The sequence below is a fragment of the Myotis lucifugus genome, unplaced genomic scaffold (assembly GCF_000147115.1).
Source record: "Myotis lucifugus unplaced genomic scaffold, Myoluc2.0 scaffold_3, whole genome shotgun sequence".
Classification (NCBI taxonomy): Eukaryota; Metazoa; Chordata; class Mammalia; order Chiroptera; family Vespertilionidae; genus Myotis; species Myotis lucifugus.
The window spans coordinates 9,424,288-9,436,734 of record NW_005871051.1 but is presented as its reverse complement, the minus strand read 5'-3'; the positions used below and the strand labels follow the sequence as shown (position 1 = coordinate 9,436,734).

The window sequence follows — 12,447 nt, the reverse complement described above, 5'->3', positions numbered from 1 at the left end:
TTGAGGTAAAGCATCTCAGAATTCATTATTCATTAGACACTGAGTATAGGTGACACAATGGTGGCTCTGAGCCTTGTTTTAGTTACATAATACCTGTGCAAATTACAGCTGATTTTGACTGAGACTTCATGTGCAGGTGTCAAAAAAACAAAACAAAACAACAACTAAAACATTAAGACTGCAATTAAAACCAGACATGTACTGACTGAAGAAAGAACTGACAACCAAACATGTGTATAAGCAATTTGAGTCTCAGTAAACTTGGCATTTTGTAATCCTGTTAACAATTCTGTTTTTAATCCAAGTAAGTACTTAAAATGCAAGCATATCTTGAGTCTGCAATTTCTGAGACTGTGTTCCAAAAGAATGACAATAATTTATTCTCCTAGAAGGCCTTTTAGACTGAAAGGAATCATGAGAACTTTCCAGAGAATGATGTATCAAATCCACTGAGCTAGATCCATTTTGTGGTTCCTTCACTGATTCAACTCATTTAACAAACATGCATTGGTTAGCTACTATGTGCCAAGCACTGGGATGCAGACATTTAAGATACAAAAAGGTACAGTTCCATTAGACCAGGGGTGGGAAACATTTTTTTCTGCCAAGGGCCATTGGATATTTATAACAACATTCTTGGGCCATACAAAATTATCAACTTAAAAATTAGCCTGCTATATTTGGTCCAACATTTAATTAACTCACCCCTAATGCCTTGGCAGAGCCAGACCAAATAATTTTTCGGTCCTTATATGGCCTTTGGGCTGGATGTTCCCCACCCACAGCATTAGACAAATGTGGCAGTTACCCACAAAGTTTAGTTCTTATTTTAGTATTTTCCCTTTGGAAAATGCTCCTTGTGCATTTTTCTTTGAGTTAAGGAACAAATGATGATTGTTAAGCTGCTAAAAGAAGAAAGACACCTTAAACTAGTGATTCACCAAATAAGAAATCCCTGCCAGCAACATCAGTAGCACCAGGTAGCTTCTTAGAAATGCAAATTTTAGGGTCCTATCCTAGACCTACAAAATCAGAAACTCTGTGGGTGGAGCCCAGGTCTGTAATTTAACAAGGCCTCTTGGTGATCCTGACTCAAGTTCAAATTTGAGAACCATTTCCTTAGACAATTAAAGGTTGACCTTTTACTGCAGACACATACATTTATTATATTAATAAGGAATTTCATAGCTCTGAGAGTGAGTGAAGGGGTGAGAAATCGATTAGATCTCTGGAAGCTAGAAGGTACATGTCTCCATGGATAGGCTGAAAATAATGGGTACCTTGAGATGTGGTAATGAAGAAAATGGGGAACCTTTTCTATCTACATATATAAAAGCCTAAGCAACTGTTATGACTGGTCGACCGGTTGCCATGATGTACACTGACCACCAAGGGACAGATGCTCAGCGCAGCAGGGCCAGGATGAGTGGGAGCAGCGTGGCACCCAGCCCCAGCTTGGTCTCCTCACTGGCCACCTGCCACTTCGCGCACTGCTGCATCCCTCTGGGGATGTCAGACTGCCAGTTTCAGCCCGATCCCCGTAGGCCGACAGTCCAAAATCCCCTGAGGGGTTCCGGATTGCGAGAGGGCGCAGGCCAGGCTGAGGGACCTCTAGTGAACCAGGCCTCTAGTATCTATATATTTGTGGTAGGGCATATTTCAAGGGAAGAAATGGATAAGACGGTTCCATGCAGACTGATTAACTCATCCAATTACTAAACTCTGGCCTGGGTGTTAATCAGGTTCATAATACATCATCAGTGGTTCCTGTAAATCCCCTCTTTTTATATGTTAAGATATTTCTATTAGCTACATTCTTCATCTGACTGGTCTACTGAAGAAGATCTTGACCAATAATGGTAGAAAAGTGAAAAAACAATAATGGCTAAAGTTTGCTGAGAACTCAATATGAGCCAGTCACTAAGCAACAGATTTAACATGCATTAATTCTTCAAGTCTTCTAGAATCCTAGGAGTCATGGTCTCAGCTTCACTCCAGAAATAAAGAGAGGCTGGAAGATATTATATACTAGGATTTATCCCAACTTCAAATTCCATGTGATTGACTACTAGGAGAAAGACAATAATCTCAAGAAAAGTAATAAATAGATCGTTAAATACTGCTTAAGAGGCAATGAAATTTAAAATGTAAAATGTTTCAATTCTGGGCATATATTAGGTATCCAATGAATACTATTCCTAGCTGTCATCGTCATCATCACTATTACCATCCTTAGTCTTGAAAATCCTTGTATACATTATGCTTCTAGATTCTAAAACCCATATCTGAGCAGATTCTGGAAATACTGTTTGGAGAAATTTTCTCTCAGAAATAAATGACCCCCCAAAAAATTTATGAATTGAGCTTCTTCAAAACTGCTTATAGTCTCAAATGGTCTGAAATTACTATTGAAATCTACTACTTTACATTGAAGTCTACTGCTTTCCATTTTTTGTTTTCTAGTGAATTTGTTTTGAGACTTAGAAATCATGCACACTCAAAAAATTTGTTTCCCAGACTTTAAACTCAATTTAAGCACGTACTATAATGTCCCAAATTTCTGAATTACTTAGACCTAGTTCTGTTCTCTACCTTGGCATATCATAGTCTTCACTCACTTCAACACCCAGATAAACCAATTCATAAGACAGTTGCCAACTTTCACCAACCCTGGCCTCACTGCCGGAAGAAAAAGGCGGGAACAAAGCTGCAGAGAGTGGAAACTGGTAGAACCAGGAAAACAGACGTTGAGAGAAAGGGTTGAAGTGGAGTGCCACCAGATTAGTTATTCTCTATGGAACAACACTGAGACATGAGCTGCAAGAGAAGAAAACAAACCTGTCCTCTCACCTGCTAAATATTGTCCCTCAAATGCTGAGGTTGCCCTACAGGGTCTCTAAGTGAGAGCATGGTAGAGAGAGGTAGCCCTTAGAAATGTTACTAATATAAAGTTCATGAGATCAACAACTCAGCATCCTAAGAGTGACTGCTGTTCTGTGGGGCCTCAACCACAAAAGACCAACATGAAAAATTAAATGTTAATGACCAAATCTTTCTACGGCTCTAAGGATGGGCCCAGGCCACCTACCAACTTTGACATACAAAATCCACTTTGTCTGCATTGAAGAGAATATCCCTCCTAGTCTTGTGATCAGAGGCCTTGACAATTTGGAAAGTCAGAGACCAAGTAATGGCCAAGCTTGAGGGAATTCAGAGTGCTTGCTCAGGATTCACCGGAAGTCTGTACAAAAACTGTGGCTACTGAGTTCTGTTTCTGGATGGTTTTATATCAATGCTCAGTCAGCTCTCCAGAGGGGAGGGGAGTCCACAGCACATAAATATTAAAACATCTCTTTAAGATGTTGAGTATTTATGAGTACTAGCATTAAAACCAACCTTTCTCATCCCACTGATTATATATTGTTTGAAAAGATAAATACAAGAAGACAACTGACCTAACAATGGCCTATTCTTGATTATATGTTGCATTAAATACAGAAATTATAACGAGGGCACTTTTGAATCTACCTTTAGCATCGGCAAAAGTGTGTAATGAAAAGGTATGTGGCTTTGCCTAACAGATTAATGCAAACCACAGGTCACAAGAGGCCTGGAGTAAGTGAGGTATATCAACACAAACTTAGAACTTCTACAGAGAAGTAGGTCAAAGCCCAAGGTTTCTGATTTGTCTTTGTGTCTCTATAGCCTTGAGTAGGATGCTTTGCACAAAGTAGGAATCTAATGTTTTTAATGGAATTAATGAATGAATGAATGTGGGAGAGAGGGAAAGATGTCTGGCAAGTAAGGAGCAACATACATGCTCTTTGTACATGCTTACTGGCTTCCAACTTGTTCTACTGCAATCTGCAGTGAGAAATGCATTTTGTATCATGTCCCAGTACTCACATACATACCTTGTGTACATATGAACATGTATACATTTTACATACACATATAACTTAAATTATGAAATAACTCTTACACTCATTACAATCTACGCAATGATATTTTCTATTCTGTGCTATTTTTTAAAATGGTAGTTTTGATTCCACCAAATTGATTTCAAGATGTATTTATACATTACATCCTGCAATTTTTAGAAACCCTCACTTAGCTAGAAGCTAATGCATGGATTTTGGAGTCAGACCTGGGTTGAAATCCTGGCTCTGCCAATTTATTACCTGTGTCATCATAGGTAAGTTTCCTAATTTCTCTGAGCTGCCAGTTTCTTATTTGTGAAATACAAACCTACTCTGTTATCTTTCCAAAGCATAAATATCAACATGCCATCTCCATTTCAAGGGTTCCCTGTTGCTCTAGAGCTGAAGACTAAGTGCTTTATCTTTGACTAGTGGCCAGGTGCATGAGTTCGTGCACATTGAAAGGAAATTAATCAGAAGAAATATTTTAATAGCGCTATTCACCTTTTCTCTATAATAAAAGTGTCAGCCAAATTCATGATCAATTACAATGACACATTGAAACACAAATGTGCGATTGGCATCAGTGGGAGCTTTATATGTATCATACATGTGCGAGTCAGCTTAGCCTTTTATATAGAACAGTGATGGCGAACCTATGACATGCGTGTCAGAGATGACACACAAACTCATTTTTTTGGTTGAATTTTCTTTGTTAAATGGCATTTAAATAGATAAAATAAATATCAAAAATATAAGTCTTTGTTTTACTATGGTTGCAAATATCAAAAAATTTCTATATGTGACACGGCACCAGAGTTAAGTTAGGGTTTTTCAAAATGCTGACACGCCGAGCTCAAAAGGTTTGCCATCACTGATATAGAATAAACTTGCTTAATTAGACTTGCTTTCTGATTTAGCTAAACTTTTTCCAGTCCAGTAAAGCACCCCAACTTCTCTTTCAGGTAATTGTTAGCAACACAGCAGTAAATATCAACACAAAGTAGATTATTATTGTAGATCACGCAGGGAGAACAAAGGGTAAAACATTGAACTGCAGCAGTGTTTGACTATATTTTGTGCAGTGAGAAAACCTGAAGTCATTTTCAAGGTCCACCATTTCTTACTTCTTTTCAGTTGGGTCAAGTTTCTAAGCTTTCTAAATCTCTGTTTTCCAGCTAATGAAAAGAAAATAGGATTCCACAGAGTCTCCTACCTACCTATTTCAGGACTTCTGTGTTGATCAAATGAAATAAGGCACGGAAAACGCTTCACAGACATTTTGGTTAAAGTGTCAAATATTTGCACCTGGCTATAAAGCAAGTCGTGTTCCTGGGCTGAAGAAACTGCAAAGAGGCTAGTCACTAGGGAGAGGAAGCCGGGCATTGCTACCTGATGTTATTACCCAGATGGTTGGACACTTAGCATATTGGCCTTTTATATATATAGATAATTCGGCCTTTAACAATTTGGCCTGTGTTGACCTTCATCTTTTTACTTCAGATGACCCTTATTTACATAACACACTCCACCTCTTCTAATATATAAAGTTCCCTAAATGTTTTCTCTTTGGGCCTATGTGCATGCTCTTCTGCCCAATTGATTAATTTCTACTGTTCTTTAGGTCATAATACAGAGTCCCTCAAAAACTTTCTTTGACCCCCCAGATCTGCCTTCAGTGCCTCCCTATTATGCTCCTATAGCATCTTTGGCTTACCCTTTCCATAGCATATCACCATTATTGTTCCAAAATATAAGCTGCATCCTCTAGAAGGCAGAAGACTCTGTATTCTGCTCTATTCTCGTTGTGTTATTTATATTTCTAAAAAATTCTGTATACTTCCTCCCATCTCCTCTTAGTAAACAGAATAAGTTAGATGAATATATCCTAAGGATCAGGTAATTTGTTTGAAAAACAGTCAAGTCAATGCTTAAGTGACAGCTTTAAGATTTATCAGAGCAACCCTTTGGCCAGCACTCCTCAAACATGCTCACTTACTACCCGTGACTGAGGATGGCAGGGGGGCGGAGGCCTTGGAAATGGATGGTCATTGAGTACCAACTCTCTGCCTAGCTCATGTATAATAAAGGAGAAGGTTGTCTACATTTGTCACCCCTGGAAGCTGACAACTTAGGCAGACATAAGTCTAGCATAGTCCCAAGAGCAGGGCTTTCAGAAGTTGGAAAAAAATTAATGAGAACATCAAGTTTGTAAGAGGGGGAATGGAGCAAAGTAGAGTTAATGGTATATCAGTTACTATTAGCACTTATCTGGTCATAGAGATTCTTTCATTAAGAGATTTCTCATTATTGTTTAAAAGTCACTTAAAAAATGATGGTAATATGTTCTAAGGGGAAAAAAATCTGCTTGCTTTGTTCAATTGATGAATTTTAACTCTCTATGGGAATAGCATTTATCATTGGGATTCCCAAACTGAAATGAGACCTCTTTGGCTCTGTTTGTAGAAACAAAAAAACACATCTTCAAGTAATCTGTATTCATTCTTCAAGGCCCTACAGACAGCCTCACTAAACTGTGAGTCAGAAGTGACAGCAAAAAGCCTCAGTTTGAAAACACTAAAGTAAAGTTAATAGGAAAAACCACTGGAGATAGAGATTGGGACAAACACCAACAGAGGTATGAGCTGTGTGTGACAAGACTGTGGCTCAATGAAATGCACAATCTCTGAAATCAAGAAATGAGATTTCAGTTTCCTGCACTGCCACATCCAGCAGTTCACACCTGGCTGTGAAGCCTTCCTGTTAACACTTTGTTGATCCTTCATCACTCTTAAATTCAAAGTTCCCAAAACATACTTTTTCAGTGACCACAAAAACTAAGAATGTATAAATAAGAATGTATGTCCCCGACTTGCTTTACTTAAGTGATATTAGAAATATTTTTGTCTCAGCTCTAAAAGAGGGTCTTTGTAATAAGGATAGCCTCCCACAGGGAGTTAATAAGTATATTTGAACAGAGTACTATATGGCATTAATCTTTAACTTTTACATTATTAAAGGGAAGCGGGGGAAAAAAGGAGAGAAGTCATCTGGAGGTAATCTGTTTGTGCTGGAGCCCATGGAATGACTCCCGCAAGCCACTTCCAATTCCTTTCTCCCTTGCCTTTGGGGTATTATTTCTCAGGATTCTTTTACAACTGGCAGAGACTTTTAAAAGGACTTTTTGCCAATAAGAAGTTGTCCTCTAGAAAATGTTCTGAAAGGGATAAACTTGACTGACACATTCCACTGGCCATTTGCCCCATTCTCCTTGGAAAGTGGACATGAAGCCTAGAGCTGCAATAGCCATCTCAGAATCATGATGCAACATGAGGAAAAGGCCCAAACACTAGAAAGCAGAGGAGAAAAATTAAAAGAAGCCACTTTATGAGGCCAGGGTCACTAAATTCCTTAAAGGATGAGACAAATATATCAATTGAGTTTTCTGTTGTTTACAGCCAAATGGGGTCTGCCTTGACATGTTGTTATTGACAATTCTTCTGGGGCTAGTCCATTCTGTGGACAACTGTTGAGCCCAACTCCAAACCATATGGACATTCAAGTGACATGGCAGGAAGAAAGTGTTGGTTCTAATGACCAGCTTAGGGACAGCTAATGAGCTATGGTTTTTAACAAGCAATTGACAAAAGAGGTGAGTAATAACTGTTCTTCACTTACGTACATGATATGATTGATCTAAAAGAATCGGTGCTAGTTTTTTTGCCTTTTGTCCCCTCACTTTGTTTTTGTTTCTAATGATTGAAATACACCAACAGGAGTTCGGGCTCCAATTAGGTAACCATTAACCAAGTATCCATGGAACAGACAAAATCTAATAGGTTCCTATGCCCACAAATTTAAGACTCAATAGCTAGATATAATCAATAACTTCTCTAAATAGTTATAGTTAGTTCAATAACCTTATTAATATATAGCCCAATAATATGTATCTTAGTCTAATAGTTTAAAGTATAATATTCTTCTTAAATAGTTATAGTCAACACTTATTAAACTAGGTACTGGGATAATTTTATTTAATCCACAAGCAATTAATAGGAAATAGGATGCACCGTTGTCCCTATTTTGCAGTGAGAAAACAGAAACTTTGAAAAATTAATACATTTGACCCAAGATTCTAAAAAGACCAAACCTCAAGTCTTCCCCAAATTGAATGTATATGCAATTTCATGATTTTTACAATATATTCTGTATACATCTTTATTCTAATAGAACACATTATACTGTGATTATTTTTATATGAGACAGTTTCAGCTCTTAGACTAAGTTCCCTGAGGGTAAAGATAGTTTCTAAACTTCTTTGTATGGCCTAAGAAATATAGCAGATGCTCAATAAAAGCTTCCTACAAACATTGGTGAATATCTTCTGGGAATTCAAGGCTACTTAACTGTAGTACCGAGGAGCTGTGTGCCATTTGCCACTTTAGTTTAATAGCTGCTGCGTATCAGTCAATAAGTATTTAGTAAGCATATACTAAGTGCCTAAAATCACACTGGATCACAGAAAGCCTTATTTTGCATAATTAAGTCTAAATGGGCACATTATTTATGAATATGTAGAAGAGAAAAAAGTTATCGATAGGATTCCCAAGAGCAAGTAATACCCTTTCTTGTCCAGATTACTGGATTGCTAAATCAGGAGATACTTGCAAACATGGTGTACCTTAATATCAGTAAGGTATTTGACAAAGTCCTAATGTTCATGGATGAACTGGAGAATGCACACTAGATCACAGTAGACTGGATTAATAGCTAACAGTGTTGATTAATGGAGATCTTGAATGATGAGTTATGGGGATTACACTTGACTTTGATCAAACGATCTTTTAATGACATGGATGTGTGCACATGATTAAATATAAGGATGGCATAAAGTTACGAAGGATAGCTAATATATTGGAGGACAAAAATAAATACTTTAAAGTATTTTATTGGCTACAACAATGGGCTAAATCTAATAAGCAAATATTTAACTTAAATAAAGAGAATATCTCACATCTAAAAAAATCATTGTACAAATGACTGGATTTTTCACAATATATTGAGGAATCTGGCTCGGTAACAACTCAAGTGAAAACAAAATATATAAAAGTTAAGGCAACTGATATAAAAGTTAAGTCCATTTTAATAAGTTTAAAGGATTAAGGCCAAAAGAGGCAAGAGTCCTGTTGATTGCTGTGCCTTTTTTTCCCTGACCATACCTGAAATATGGTGTACATCTCTCCATGCCATGCTCAATAGACGACAATCATAAATTCCATAAACTTAGTAGAGTGTTTTCAGAATGTGGTTACCAAGAGTGCTACAGGCTCGATTATAATATGTGACTAAGACAAATAGAAGAATTTATCCTGAATAAGTTATTATATTTCTCAAGGTTATGTACACATTTTCTTTTTCTTCCTTGTAAGGCCAGCTCTGAGCACAGAGCCTGGCACGTGTTTGGAGTTGAATAAATGTTTGCTAATGAAGAGGTCACGCAGTCAATTCAGATATCTGAAGAGCTACTAATGAGGCTCACACCCTGTGTCCAGGTAGATCAATCTAGGACCTCTGGTAAATGTTACACAGAAGCAGCTTTTGGGTGGAGACAAGTGGGCGTGTGTATGTCAATTAGAGTGATTTGAAAGAGGAAAAGGATGCCTCATGAATTCTTGTCACTGGAATGTATGGGTCAAGTGACATCCTGTGAGGGATTTTGTGGAGAAGATGCCTCTGCTGGATGGGACATGAGAACTGACCATCTAAGGTCCCATTCAACTCTAAGATTCTGTCAAAGCATTAATTAATTATTTATTGAATATAGATTGTTCCATAAGGAGATAATGGTGAGCAAAAGCAGGCAAGGTCCCTGCTCCCAGGGGGCCTGGAGACGAGACCAGTGGTCTCCAAAATGGGCTGTGTGCATCCCAGTTGAAGGGAGGAAGAAAATATTAGAGTTATTACTTATTAATTTAAAATTTTTTCATTCTTTTGTTAATTTTTATATTTTCTATTCTATATAATAAAAGGTTAATATGCAAACCGACTGAATGGTGGAATGACCAGAGGAAGGACCAGTCGCTATGACGTGCACTGATCACCAGGGGGCAGACACTCAACATAGGAGCTGCCCCTTGGTGGTCAGTGCGCTCCCACAGGGGGAGCATTGCTCAGCCAGAAGCCAGGCTCAAGGCTGGAGAGCGCAGCGGCGGCGGTGGGAGCCTCCCCGCCTCCACAGCAGTATAAGGATCCCCCAAGGGCTCCCGGACTGCGAGAGGGTGCAGGCCGGGCTGAGGGAGCCCCCCCCCCAGTGTACGAATTTTGTGCACTGAGCCTCCAGTATGTTTTATAATACATATGATACCTTGCATATCATTCAGAATCAAATACATATATTTTGGGGAATTAACACCCAAAAACATTTTAACTTATACATTGTGTGATCAACCAAGATGCTAAATAATCATGTGAACTAATACAAATTGCAACCACATCAAGTGCCACCACTTCTATTCCCCTTTGTGGGACTAATCTGAACTCATTCAAACATAAAGCTTTAAGGTTCACACACTGTGGAAGCCCTTGAGCTGCTGCTGCTGCCGTGGAGACTAACATATTGTAAACCCTAAGCAGTTGTCAGGCTTTTGGGACAGGACTTAGCCCATGCTATCTTCACATCCTGGAAGGATTAGCACTGTGAGAATCCAGGCCTATGATTCTGTTATAGTGATAAAGATTTTTTTAACTACCATCATTTACAGATGAATTCTTTATAAGCCAAGCTTTTCTTAGAAGAGCTGAAAGTTCAGGGCCAACCCTTGAGAAGCAGAGATAAGAGGCAGATGTTGCCTCTATTAAGAAGCCACTGTGGGACATACTCATATGATATATTCCTGTGATATAAAGATATATGGACAATAGAGGTTTGTTTCATATAGTGGCATAAACACATGCAAAAAAATTGGAATATAACCTCCTCTGGACTGGAACCTTATCTTAGTGATCTTTGTATCTTCCCTAGAGCTTACTAAAGTAGCTAGAACACAGTAGGTACCGATCAAATATTTATTGAAAGAGTGAAAGATTGAACAGATGGAAAATGAATGATGTGCTTTTAGTTGTACATATAGTAGGTTTAGAACTCATCGTTCTCAATTATGGACACTGTTAGGGACGATCCCACAGCAACTATCTTCTTAGACTCACCTGGTCCCAGGCATATCAGGAAAGTTCATAATGTCATTGATAAAGAACAGTAATAATAACAACGATAATGATAATAGCTAACATTATGAATGCTTATTATGTGCCAACACAAAAACTGCTTGCTTTAAAACTTAAAGAACAAGGAGTAGAGCAATCTTTAAATATAATTAAAAATAAGGACAGAATAAAGTAATTCAGAGTATGAAGAACCACACTTTGATCTCTTATCCAAAAATATGGCACCTGTCTGACACTCCACTGAAAGAACTTTAGATCATTGATTAATCAGTTAACTGCCACAATATTTTGAATTTGATTAAAAAAGGTCTGCCGCTTGCATCTATAGACGCTTACTAGTATGGTGTACAAATGGTTAAGACAAAGAGGTCAGAGTCAAAGGAAAGACTATTGCTTGTACACATGTCTGGGTTGAGCAGTAAATTGCATATTTTTTCTGACATCATTCTATTGTGTCTCCAGTTATGATTATCCTAAGAAATTTTTTTTCCTGGTCAAATCTACATGGGTGCAAATTAGCTTCAGGATAGTGTCTCCAAGTGTCCCAAAGAATAACCTCAAGATCTGGGGGGAAATAAGCATTAGGTGACAACAATTTGGGGAGTGATAAGTGCTGAGTGTTTTGTGCTCCTCTAAGAGACTTACATTGCACATGAGTATATTAGAGATAAAAAGACCACTGTAAGGAAACGTGTTCAGTATTACTTAATCCAGAATTCTCAATAGCTTTTATCAAGTAAACAATTTTTCAACAGAATGCTTCACATATATTTTCTTGGAATTAGGGTTAAGGAATACTGGCTTTTAAAGTTCCTAAAAAGAGCTCTGTGCTGGGATTCTAGCAGTGGACACATGGAAAGGGGATTACTACGAAGACCTATCTGATTTGGAGAAAGTAAGGTTTACTATGGTCTGGGCCAGAAAAGACTCATGCTTGGTATTGTTATTTATATGACAAAAATGAAACCCAAAATAAAGACTTGGGAGAAAAAGACCGACTTTTAATCAGTTGTTTGAATGGACAGTTTAGTTATTATGGTGGTCTCACACAGTCATAGAAATTTATATTTTCATTTTATCCCAAAGAAAAACTTGACCATCTTTCTTTAATACTATCAACCTGGAAGCTTGACAGTAAGGATTAAAAATTGCTCCTTCCTTCCCACTTGGTTATTGGAAAGGCTCTGAAAGGTAATCAGTCTTGTGAAGCTACACTTTACAGTCTGCATAAAAATGCCATGATTTCCCTACCTCTCCCCAACCTAATTGAAAGTGCATAATATCACCCAGCTGGGGAAATGTA

General features: G+C 38.0%; 1 protein-coding gene across 1 annotated transcript in view; it reads right to left on the bottom strand.

The window, feature by feature from the left end:
- The window catches only part of PARD3B (par-3 family cell polarity regulator beta), an 812,619-nt gene that overhangs the window by 132,864 nt on the left and 667,308 nt on the right, over positions 1–12,447 (bottom strand). The gene's annotated exons all lie outside the window — the stretch shown is intronic.